The sequence below is a fragment of the Astyanax mexicanus genome, unplaced genomic scaffold, assembly GCF_023375975.1.
Source record: "Astyanax mexicanus isolate ESR-SI-001 unplaced genomic scaffold, AstMex3_surface scaffold_35, whole genome shotgun sequence".
NCBI lineage: Eukaryota > Metazoa > Chordata > Actinopteri > Characiformes > Acestrorhamphidae > Astyanax > Astyanax mexicanus.
The window spans coordinates 621,037-630,000 of NW_026040045.1; the positions used below are offsets into that span (position 1 = coordinate 621,037).

The 8,964-nt window shown below is 44.4% G+C and overlaps 20 non-coding genes and 12 pseudogenes across 20 annotated transcripts in view; all 32 read right to left on the reverse strand.

The window, feature by feature from the left end:
• Positions 1–1,775: 1,775 nt before the first annotated feature.
• Positions 1,776–1,895, reverse strand: LOC125790641 (5S ribosomal RNA). Its single transcript, XR_007430433.1, has one exon. It is a non-coding gene; the product is annotated as a 5S ribosomal RNA (ribosomal RNA).
• Positions 1,896–2,005: 110 nt separating this feature from the next.
• Positions 2,006–2,124, reverse strand: LOC125790649 (5S ribosomal RNA). The gene has a single exon (XR_007430441.1). It is a non-coding gene; the product is annotated as a 5S ribosomal RNA (ribosomal RNA).
• A 110-nt stretch (positions 2,125–2,234) lies between these two features.
• Positions 2,235–2,353, reverse strand: LOC125790486 (5S ribosomal RNA). Its single transcript, XR_007430278.1, has one exon. It is a non-coding gene; the product is annotated as a 5S ribosomal RNA (ribosomal RNA).
• A 110-nt stretch (positions 2,354–2,463) lies between these two features.
• On the reverse strand, positions 2,464–2,582 carry LOC125790626 (5S ribosomal RNA). Its single transcript, XR_007430418.1, has one exon. It is a non-coding gene; the product is annotated as a 5S ribosomal RNA (ribosomal RNA).
• Positions 2,583–2,692: 110 nt separating this feature from the next.
• LOC125790676 (5S ribosomal RNA) lies at positions 2,693–2,811 on the reverse strand. The gene has a single exon (XR_007430468.1). It is a non-coding gene; the product is annotated as a 5S ribosomal RNA (ribosomal RNA).
• Positions 2,812–2,921: 110 nt separating this feature from the next.
• On the reverse strand, positions 2,922–3,040 carry LOC125790724 (5S ribosomal RNA; annotated as a pseudogene).
• A 109-nt stretch (positions 3,041–3,149) lies between these two features.
• Positions 3,150–3,268, reverse strand: LOC125790682 (5S ribosomal RNA). The gene has a single exon (XR_007430474.1). It is a non-coding gene; the product is annotated as a 5S ribosomal RNA (ribosomal RNA).
• Positions 3,269–3,378: 110 nt separating this feature from the next.
• LOC125790663 (5S ribosomal RNA) lies at positions 3,379–3,497 on the reverse strand. Its single transcript, XR_007430455.1, has one exon. It is a non-coding gene; the product is annotated as a 5S ribosomal RNA (ribosomal RNA).
• A 110-nt stretch (positions 3,498–3,607) lies between these two features.
• Positions 3,608–3,726, reverse strand: LOC125790270 (5S ribosomal RNA; annotated as a pseudogene).
• Positions 3,727–3,836: 110 nt separating this feature from the next.
• Positions 3,837–3,955, reverse strand: LOC125790620 (5S ribosomal RNA). Its single transcript, XR_007430412.1, has one exon. It is a non-coding gene; the product is annotated as a 5S ribosomal RNA (ribosomal RNA).
• Positions 3,956–4,065: 110 nt separating this feature from the next.
• LOC125790716 (5S ribosomal RNA) lies at positions 4,066–4,184 on the reverse strand (annotated as a pseudogene).
• A 110-nt stretch (positions 4,185–4,294) lies between these two features.
• LOC125790718 (5S ribosomal RNA) lies at positions 4,295–4,413 on the reverse strand (annotated as a pseudogene).
• Positions 4,414–4,523: 110 nt separating this feature from the next.
• Positions 4,524–4,642, reverse strand: LOC125790597 (5S ribosomal RNA). Its single transcript, XR_007430389.1, has one exon. It is a non-coding gene; the product is annotated as a 5S ribosomal RNA (ribosomal RNA).
• A 110-nt stretch (positions 4,643–4,752) lies between these two features.
• LOC125790738 (5S ribosomal RNA) lies at positions 4,753–4,871 on the reverse strand (annotated as a pseudogene).
• A 109-nt stretch (positions 4,872–4,980) lies between these two features.
• On the reverse strand, positions 4,981–5,099 carry LOC125790605 (5S ribosomal RNA). Its single transcript, XR_007430397.1, has one exon. It is a non-coding gene; the product is annotated as a 5S ribosomal RNA (ribosomal RNA).
• Positions 5,100–5,209: 110 nt separating this feature from the next.
• Positions 5,210–5,328, reverse strand: LOC125790627 (5S ribosomal RNA). The gene has a single exon (XR_007430419.1). It is a non-coding gene; the product is annotated as a 5S ribosomal RNA (ribosomal RNA).
• Positions 5,329–5,438: 110 nt separating this feature from the next.
• Positions 5,439–5,557, reverse strand: LOC125790661 (5S ribosomal RNA). The gene has a single exon (XR_007430453.1). It is a non-coding gene; the product is annotated as a 5S ribosomal RNA (ribosomal RNA).
• A 110-nt stretch (positions 5,558–5,667) lies between these two features.
• On the reverse strand, positions 5,668–5,786 carry LOC125790556 (5S ribosomal RNA). Its single transcript, XR_007430348.1, has one exon. It is a non-coding gene; the product is annotated as a 5S ribosomal RNA (ribosomal RNA).
• Positions 5,787–5,896: 110 nt separating this feature from the next.
• LOC125790645 (5S ribosomal RNA) lies at positions 5,897–6,015 on the reverse strand. The gene has a single exon (XR_007430437.1). It is a non-coding gene; the product is annotated as a 5S ribosomal RNA (ribosomal RNA).
• A 110-nt stretch (positions 6,016–6,125) lies between these two features.
• On the reverse strand, positions 6,126–6,244 carry LOC125790761 (5S ribosomal RNA; annotated as a pseudogene).
• Positions 6,245–6,354: 110 nt separating this feature from the next.
• On the reverse strand, positions 6,355–6,473 carry LOC125790754 (5S ribosomal RNA; annotated as a pseudogene).
• A 109-nt stretch (positions 6,474–6,582) lies between these two features.
• Positions 6,583–6,701, reverse strand: LOC125790741 (5S ribosomal RNA; annotated as a pseudogene).
• Positions 6,702–6,811: 110 nt separating this feature from the next.
• On the reverse strand, positions 6,812–6,930 carry LOC125790777 (5S ribosomal RNA; annotated as a pseudogene).
• A 110-nt stretch (positions 6,931–7,040) lies between these two features.
• Positions 7,041–7,159, reverse strand: LOC125790453 (5S ribosomal RNA). The gene has a single exon (XR_007430245.1). It is a non-coding gene; the product is annotated as a 5S ribosomal RNA (ribosomal RNA).
• Positions 7,160–7,269: 110 nt separating this feature from the next.
• Positions 7,270–7,378, reverse strand: LOC125790272 (5S ribosomal RNA; annotated as a pseudogene).
• A 110-nt stretch (positions 7,379–7,488) lies between these two features.
• On the reverse strand, positions 7,489–7,607 carry LOC125790601 (5S ribosomal RNA). Its single transcript, XR_007430393.1, has one exon. It is a non-coding gene; the product is annotated as a 5S ribosomal RNA (ribosomal RNA).
• A 110-nt stretch (positions 7,608–7,717) lies between these two features.
• Positions 7,718–7,836, reverse strand: LOC125790628 (5S ribosomal RNA). The gene has a single exon (XR_007430420.1). It is a non-coding gene; the product is annotated as a 5S ribosomal RNA (ribosomal RNA).
• A 110-nt stretch (positions 7,837–7,946) lies between these two features.
• LOC125790658 (5S ribosomal RNA) lies at positions 7,947–8,065 on the reverse strand. Its single transcript, XR_007430450.1, has one exon. It is a non-coding gene; the product is annotated as a 5S ribosomal RNA (ribosomal RNA).
• A 110-nt stretch (positions 8,066–8,175) lies between these two features.
• LOC125790534 (5S ribosomal RNA) lies at positions 8,176–8,294 on the reverse strand. The gene has a single exon (XR_007430326.1). It is a non-coding gene; the product is annotated as a 5S ribosomal RNA (ribosomal RNA).
• A 110-nt stretch (positions 8,295–8,404) lies between these two features.
• On the reverse strand, positions 8,405–8,523 carry LOC125790752 (5S ribosomal RNA; annotated as a pseudogene).
• A 110-nt stretch (positions 8,524–8,633) lies between these two features.
• Positions 8,634–8,752, reverse strand: LOC125790758 (5S ribosomal RNA; annotated as a pseudogene).
• A 110-nt stretch (positions 8,753–8,862) lies between these two features.
• The window catches only part of LOC125790623 (5S ribosomal RNA), a 119-nt gene continuing 17 nt past the window's right edge, over positions 8,863–8,964 (reverse strand). Inside the window, exon 1 of the ribosomal RNA XR_007430415.1 lies at positions 8,863–8,964. This exon is cut by the window's right edge and continues 17 nt beyond it. This is a non-coding gene — a ribosomal RNA (5S ribosomal RNA).

Here is an 8,964-nt window from a genome sequence, read left to right on the forward strand (position 1 = left end):
AGCGTCCACAGTTAATCCTGTTGGATGTGGTTGGTCCTTCTTGGTGGTATGCTGACATTACCCTGGATACCGTGGCTCTTGATGCATCACAAAGACTTGCTGTCTTGGTCACAGATGCTCCAGCAAGACGTGCACCAACAATTTGTCCTCTTTTGAACTCTGGTATGTTACCCATAATGTTGTGTGCATTGCAATATTTAGAGCAGAACTGTGCTCTTACCCTGCTAATTGAACCTTCACACTCTTTACTTTTGCTCTTATTGGTGCATTGTGCAATTAATGAAGATTGGCCACAAGACTGCTCCAATTTAGCCATGAATCCTCCCACACTAAAATGACAGGTGTTTCATTGTCCCTATAACTGACTAAATAAAAAATAAATAACGTAAAATAAAAAAAGCTTTAATTCCTTCTCCTTCTGCTATTACCAAACACAATTCTGGTTGTGATAACGTGACATAATACCATTTTTTGCAGTGTGACATAAAGCAAATCAATAATTTGGAGTATATGCATGTATAAATGTATAAATGTATAAATAACCTTTCTAGATCGCACCTTATGACGTGTCCCGTCTTTAACGCCCGGGAGATGAAACATACAACATATATTAGACAAACATTAACATATAATTATTTTATTATAATTTACTTGAATTTAGGCGTCTAGACGCTAAAATGCCCATCAGGCACTTTATTAAATTTGGTTAATTGCTTTCAAGTTTATAATGTTATACACATATTTCTAAATATGTATATATCTTTCTTTAAATCACAGCGCTCGTCTGCTTGTTATACAGTTGGTTGTTATATTATCTTTTCCTATTTAAGTTGTAAATTTCTTGTAACTTCTAAGGCAATGACATCTTTGTGACCAAGAAAACAAAATATTTCCTTTTCAGTAGTTAAATTGAAAAAGGTTTTTATGCTCACCTTTCCTTCAGCATTGAAGTGGATTGTCTGTTCTTTGCCACAGGATGTCACAGCTGTTTGTCTCTAATCGTCACTGATGTATCTCAGCTAATGGGCTCTTTAACGTTGGGCGCCAGAATGTCGTGCGTTATTTCACGACTCTTCTAGGCCTCCCAGAAAGGGAAGCCTGGGCTAGCTAAAATGAGCTCTTAAAAATTATCTAGTCATGCATCGATATAAAAGTTTTAAGTTCAAAAGAAAGAAGATAAAAACAGATGAGTGCCTCAAGTTTAAAGAAAGGAGAAGACGAGTCTTTCCGAAGTTCTAAGTTGATCTTTTATTGTTCTTGAAGTCAGCCAGGAAGCTTCAGTCTTCTGACCACACAAAGGAATACATGCTCTTTTATACAGTATCTGGGTGAACAACGGTGGGGGCTTTTGGCACACCTGTTTTTCACTTGGGCACTCTTCTCGTGAGAGAAAGCTGAGTCAGCAACGTCTGGGCTTTTTTCCAGCACCTCACGCCTTGGTACAGACTGTACAGGCCTCAGAGATAGGGTCAGACACCTGTTTTAACAGAACTTAGTGAACTCTAGACTTTTTATCCAAATATACTATTATAAAGGTAATATAGCATATATTGATCACCAATTTAGGGCCCACATCTTCCATCCAACTACTAAACCAGGGCAAACCCTGCTTAGTTTCCGAGATCAGACGAGATCGGGCGTTCTCAGGGTAGTGTGACCGTAAGCGATTGCAAAACTCTCATCAAGACAACTTATGCGACTTCATCTATGTTGGGTTTTAGATTGCACACTGGTAATGTATATCAAGACCATGGTCATAGAAGCAAGAGGGGAAAAGCTTACAGCACCTGGTATTCCCAGGTGGTCTCCCATCCAAGTACTAACCAGGCCAAACCCTGCTTAGCTTCCGGAGATCAGACGAGATCGGGCGTTCTCAGGGTAGTGTGACCGTAAGCCATTGCAGAGCTCTCATCCAGACAACTTATGCAACTTCATCTATGTTGGGTTTCAAATAACAAACTAGTAATGTATAACAAGACCATGGTAATAGAAGCAAGAGGGGAAAAGCTTAAAGCACCTGGTATTCCCAGGTGGTCTCCCATCCAAGTACTAACGAGGCCAAACCCTGCTTAGCTTCCGAGATCAGACGAGATCGGGCGTTCTCAGGGTTGTGTGACCGTAAGCCATTGCAGAGCTCTCATCAAGACTACTTATGCAACTTCATCTATGTTGGGTTTTAGATTACACACTAGTAATGTATAACAAGACCATGGTCATAGAAGTAAGAGGGGAAAAGCTTACAGCACCTGGTATTCCCAGGTGGTCTCCCATCCAAGTACTAACCAGGCCAAACCCTGCTTAGCTTCCGAGATCAGACGAGATCAGGCGTTCTCAGGGTAGTGTGACCGTAAGCCATTGCAGAGCTCTCATCAAGACTACTTATGCAACTTCATCTATGTTGGGTTTCCGATAAGAAACTAGTAATGTATAACAAGACCATGGTAATAGAAGCAAGAGGGGAAAAGCTTAAAGCACCTGGTATTCCCAGGTGGTCTCCCATCCAAGTACTAACCTGGCCAACCCCTGCTTAGCTTCCGAGATCAGACGAGATCGGGCGTTCTCAGGGTAGTGTGACCGTAAGCCATTGCAGAGCTCTCATCCAGACAACTTATGCAACTTCATCTATGTTGGGTTTCAGATAACAAACTAGTAATGTACAACAAGACCATGGTAATAGAAGCAAGAGGGGAAAAGCTTAAAGCATCTGGTATTCCCAGGTGGTCTTCCATCCAAGTACTAACCAGGCCAAACCCTGCTTAGCTTCCGAGATCAGACGAGATCGAGCGTTTTCAGGGTAGTATGACCGTAAGCGATTGCAGAACTCTCATCAAGACTACTTATGCGACTTCATCTATGTTGGGTTTTAGATTACACACTAGTAATGTATAACAAGACCATGGTCATAGAAGCAAGCGAGGAAAAGCTTACAGCACCTGGTATTACCAGGTGGTCTCCCATCCGAGTACTAACCAGGCCAAACCCTGCCTAGCTTCCGAGATCAGACGAGATCGGGCGTTCTCAGGGTAGTGTGACTGTATGCGATTGCAACACTCTCATCAAGACTATTTATGCGACTTCATCTATGTTGGGTTTCAGATAACACTCTAGTAATGTATAACAAGACCATGGTCATAAATCAAGAGGGGAAAAGCTTACAGCACCTGGTATTCCCAGTTGGTCTCCCATCCAAGTACTAACCAGGCCAAACCCTGCTTAGCTTCCGAGATTAGACGAGATCGGGCGTTCTCAGGGTAGTGTGACTGTAGGCGATTGCAGAACTATCATCAAGACTACTTATGCGACTTCATCTATGTTGGGTTTCAGATGACACACTAGTAATGTATAACAAGACCATGGTCATAGAAGCAAAAAGTGAAAAGCTTACAGCACCTGGTATTCCCAGGTGGTCTCCCATCCAAGTACTAACGAGGCCAAACCCTGCGTAGCTTCCGAGATCAGACGAGATCGGGTGTTCTCAGGGTTATGTGACCGTAAGCGATTGCAGAACTATCATCAAGACTACTTATGAGACTTCATCTATGTTCGGTTTCAAATAACACACTAGTAATGTATAACAAGACCATGGTAATAGAAGCAAGAGGGGAAAAGCTTACCGCGCCTGGTATTCCCAGGTGGTCTCCCATCCAAGAACTAACCAGGCCAAATCCTGCTTAGCTTCCGAGATTAGACGAGATCGGGCGTTCTCAGGGTTGTGTGACCTTAAGGGATTGCAGAACTCTCATCAAGACTACTTATGCGACTTCATCTACGTTGGGTTTCAAACAACACACTAGTAATGTATAACGAGACCAGGGTCAAAGAAGCAAGAGGGGAAAAGCTTACAGCACCTGGTATTCCCAGGTGGTCTCCCATCCAAGTACTAACTTGGCCAAACCCTGCTTAGCTTCCGAAATCAGACGAGATCGGGCGTTCTCAGGGCAGTGTGACCGTAAGCCGTTGCAGAGCTCTCATCAAGACTACTTATGCAACTTCATCTATGTTGGGTTTCAGATAACAAACTAGTAATGTATAACAAGACCATGGTCATAGAAGCAAGAGGGGAAAAGCTTACAGCACCTGGTATTCCAAGGTGGCCTCCCATCCAAGTACTAACCAGGCCAAACCCTGCTTAGCTTCCGAGATCAGACGAGATCGGGCGTTCTCAGCGTATTGTGACCGTAAGCCATTGCAGAGCTCTCATCAAGACTACTTATGCAACTTCATCTATGTTGGGTTTCAGATCACAAACTAGTAATGTATAACAAGACCATGGTAATAGAAGCAAGAGGGGAAAAGCTTAAAGCACCTGGTATTTCCAGTTGGTCTTCCATCCAAGTACTAACCAGGCCAAACCCTGCTTAGCTTCCGAGATCAGACGAGATCGGGCGTTCTCAGGGTAGTGTGACCGTAAGCCATTGCAGAGCTCTCATCCAGACAACTTATGCAACTTCATCTATGTTGGGTTTCAGATAACAAACTAGTAATGTATAACAAGACCATGGTAATAGAAGCAAGAGGGGAAAAGCTTAAAGCACCTGGTATTCCCAGGTGGTCTTCCATCCAAGTACTAACCAGGCCAAACCCTGCTTAGCTTCCGAGATCAGACGAGATCGAGCGTTTTCAGGGTAGTATGACCGTAAGCGATTGCAGAACTCTCATCAAGACTACTTATGCGACTTCATCTATGTTGGGTTTTAGATTACACACTAGTAAAGTATAACAAGACCATGGTCATAGAAGCAAGCGAGGAAAAGCTTACAGCACCTGGTATTACCAGGTGGTCTCCCATCCAAGTACTAACCAGGCCAAACCCTGCCTAGCGTCCGAGATCAGACGAGATCGGGCGTTCTCAGGGTAGTGTGACTGTATGCGATTGCAACACTCTCATCAAGACTATTTATGCGACTTCATCTATGTTGGGTTTCAGATAACATTCTAGTAACGTGTAACAAGACCATGGTCATAAATCAAGAGGGGAAAAGCTTACAGCACCTGGTATTCCCAGTTGGTCTCCCATCCAAGTACTAACCAGGCCAAACCCTGCTTAGCTTCCGAGATCAGACGAGATCGGGCGTTCTCAGGGTAGTGTGACTGTAGGCGATTGCAGAACTATCATCAAGACTACTTATGCGACTTCATCTATGTTGGGTTTCAGATGACACACTAGTAATGTATAACAAGACCATGGTCATAGAAGCAAGAGGGGAAAAGCTTAAAGCACCTGGTATTCCCAGGTGGTCTCCCATCCAAGTACTAACCTGGCCAACCCCTGCTTAGCTTCCGAGATCAGACGAGATCGGGCGTTCTCAGGGTAGTGTGACCGTAAGCCATTGCAGAGCTCTCATCCAGACAACTTATGCAACTTCATCTATGTTGGGTTTCAGATAACAAACTAGTAATGTATAACAAGACCATGGTCATAGAAGCAAGAGGGGAAAAGCTTAAAGCACCTGGTATTCCCAGGTGGTCTCCCATCCAAGTACTAACCTGGCCAACCCCTGCTTAGCTTCCGAGATCAGACGAGATTGAGCGTTTTCAGGGTAGTATGACCGTAAGCGATTGCAGAACTCTCATCAAGACTACTTATGCGACTTCATCTATGTTGGGTTTTAGATTACACACTAGTAACGTATAACATGACCATGGTCATAGAAGCAAGAGGGGAAAAGCTTACAGCACCTGGTATTCCCAGGTGGTCTCCCATCCAAGTACTAACCAGGCCGAACCCTGCTTAGCTTCCAAGATCAGACGAGATCGGGCGTTCTCAGGGTAGTGTGACTGTAAGCGATTGCAGAACTATCATCAAGACTCCTTATGCAACTTCATCTATGTTGGGTTTCAGATGACACACTAGTAACGTATAACATGACCATGGTCATAGAATCAAGAGGGGAAAAGCTTACAGCACCTGGTATTCCCAGGTGGTCTCCCATCCAAGTACTAACCAGGGCGAACCCTGCTTAGCTTCCGAGATCAAACGGGATCGGGCATTCTCAGGATAGTGTGACCGTAAGCGATTGCTGACCTCTCATCAAGACTACTTATGTGACTTCATCTATGTTGGGTTTCAGATAATACACTAGCAATGTATAACAAGACCATGGTCACAGAAGCAAGAGGGGAAAAGCTTAAAGCACCTGGTATTCACAGGTGGTCTTCCATCCAAGTACTAACCAGGGCAAACCCTGCTTAGCTTTCGAGATCAGACGAGATCGAGCGTTCTTAGGGTAGTGTGACCGTAAGCGAATGCAGAACTCTCATCAAGACTACTTATGCGACTTCATCTATTTTGGGTTTTAGATTACACAATAGTAATGTATAACAAGACCATGGTCATAGAAGCAAGAAGTGAAAAGCTTACAGCACCTGGTATTACCAGGAGTTCTCCCATCCAAGTACTAACCAGGCCAAACCCTGCTTAGCTTCTGAGATCAGACGAGATCGGGCGTTGTCAGGGTAGTGTGACTGTATGCGATTGCAACACTCTCATCAAGACTATTTATGCGACTTCATCTATGTTGGGTTTCAGATAACACTCTAGTAACGTATAACAAGACCATGGTCATAAATCAAGAGGGGAAAAGCTTACAAAACCTGGTATTCCCAGGTGGTCTCCCATCCAAGTACTAAACAGGCCAAACCCTGCTTAGCTTCCGAGATCAGATGAGATCAGGCGTTCTCAGGGTAGTGTGACCTTAACCGATTGCTGACCTCTCATCAAGACTACTTATGCGACTTCATCTATGTTTGGTTTCAGATAATACACTAGTAATGTATAACAAGACCATGGTCTTAGAAGCAAGAGGGGAAAAGCTTACAGCACGTGGTATTCCCAGGTGGTCTCCCATCCATGTACTAACCAGGCCAAACCCTGCTTAGCTTCCGAGATCAGACGAGATTGGGCGTTCTCAGGGTTGTGTGACCTTAAAGGATTGCAGAACTCTCATCAAGACTACTTATGCGACTTCATCTATGTTGGGTTTCAAACAACACACTAGTAATGTACAACAAGACCATGGTCATAGAAGTAAGAGGGGAAAAGCTTACAGCACCCGGTATTCCCAGGTGGTCTCCCATCCAAGTACTAACCAGGCCAAACCCTGCTTAGCTTCCGAGATCAGACGAGATCGGGCGTTCTCAGGGTAGTGTGACTGTAAGCAATTGCAGAACTCTCATCAAGACTACTTATGCGACTTCATCTATGTTGGGTTTCAGATAACAAACTAGTAATGTATAACAAGACCATGGTAATAGAAGCAAGAGGGGGAAATCTTACAGCACCTGGTATTCCCAGGTGGTCTTCCATCCTAGTACTAACCAGGCCAAACCATGCTTAGCTTCCGAGATCAGGCGTTCTCAGGGTAGTGTGACTGTAAGCGATTGCAGAACTCTCATCAAGACTACTTATGCGACTTCATCTATGTTGGGTTTCAGATAACACATTAGTAACGTATAACAAGACCAAGGTCATAGAAGCAAGAGGGGAAAAACTTACAGCACCTGGTATTCCCAGGTGGTCTCCCATCCAAGTACTAACCAGGCCAAACCCTGCTTAGCTTCCGAAATCAGACGAGATCGGGCGTTCTCAGGGTAGTGTGACTGTAAGCGATTGCAGAACTATCATCAAGACTACTTATGCGACTTCATCTATGTTGGGTTTCATATGACACACTAGTAACGTATAACAAGACCATGGTCATAGAAGCAAGAGGGGAAAAGCTTACAGCACTTGGTATTCCCAGGTGGTCTCCCATCCAAGTACTAACCAGGCCAAACCCTGCTTAGCTTCCGAGATCAGACGAGATCGGGCGTTCTCAGGGTAGTGCGACCGTAAGCGACTGCAGAACTCTCATCAAGACTACTTATGCGACTTCATCTATGTTGGGTTTCAGATAACAAACTAGTAATGTATAAGAAGACCATGGTAATAGAAGCAAGAGGGGAAAAGTTTACAGCACCTGGTATTCCCAGGTGGTCTTTCATCCAAGTACTAACCAGGCCAAACCCTGCTTAGCTTCCGAGATCAGATGAGATCGGGCGTTCTCAGGGTAGTGTGACCGTAAGCGATTGCAGAACTCTCATCAAGACTACTTATGCGACTTCATCTATGTTGGGTTTTAGATTACACACTAGTAATGGATAACAAGACCATGGTCATAGAAGCAAGAGGGGAAAAGCTTACAGCACCTGGTATTCCCAGGTGGTCTCCCATCCAAGTACTAACCAAGCCAAACCCTGCTTAGCTTCCGAGATCAGACGAGATCGGGCGTTCTCAGGGTAGTGTGACTATAAGCGATTGCAAAACTCTCATCAAGACTACTTATGCGACTTCATCTATGTCGGGTTTCTGCTAACACACTAGTTACGTATAACAAGACCATGGTCATAAAAGCAAGAGGGGAAAAGCTTACAGCACCTGGTATTCCCTGGTGCTCTCCCATCCAAGTAATAACCAAGCCAAACCCTGCTTATCTTCCGAGATCAGACGAGATCGGGCGTTCTCAGGGTAGCGTGACCGTAAGCGATTGCAGAACTCTCATCAAGACTACTTATGCGACTTCATCTATGTTGGGTTTCAAATAACAGACTAGTAACGTGTAACAAGACCATGGTCATTGAAGCAAGAGGGGAAAAGCTTACAGCACCTGGTATTCCCAGGTGGTTTCCCATCCAAATACTAACCAGGCCAAACGCTGCTTAGCTTCCGAGATCAGAGGAGATCGGGCATTCTCAGGGTAGTGTGACCTTAAGCGATTGCAGAATTCTCATCAAGACAACTTATACTACTTCATCTATGTTGCGTTTCAAATAAAACACTAGTAATGTATAACAAGACCATGGTAATAGAAGCAAGAGGGGAAAAGCTTACAGCACCTGGTATTCCCAGGTGGTCTCCCATCCAAGTACTAACCAGGCCATATCCTGCTTAGCTTCCGAGATCAGACGAGATCGGGGGTTCTCAGG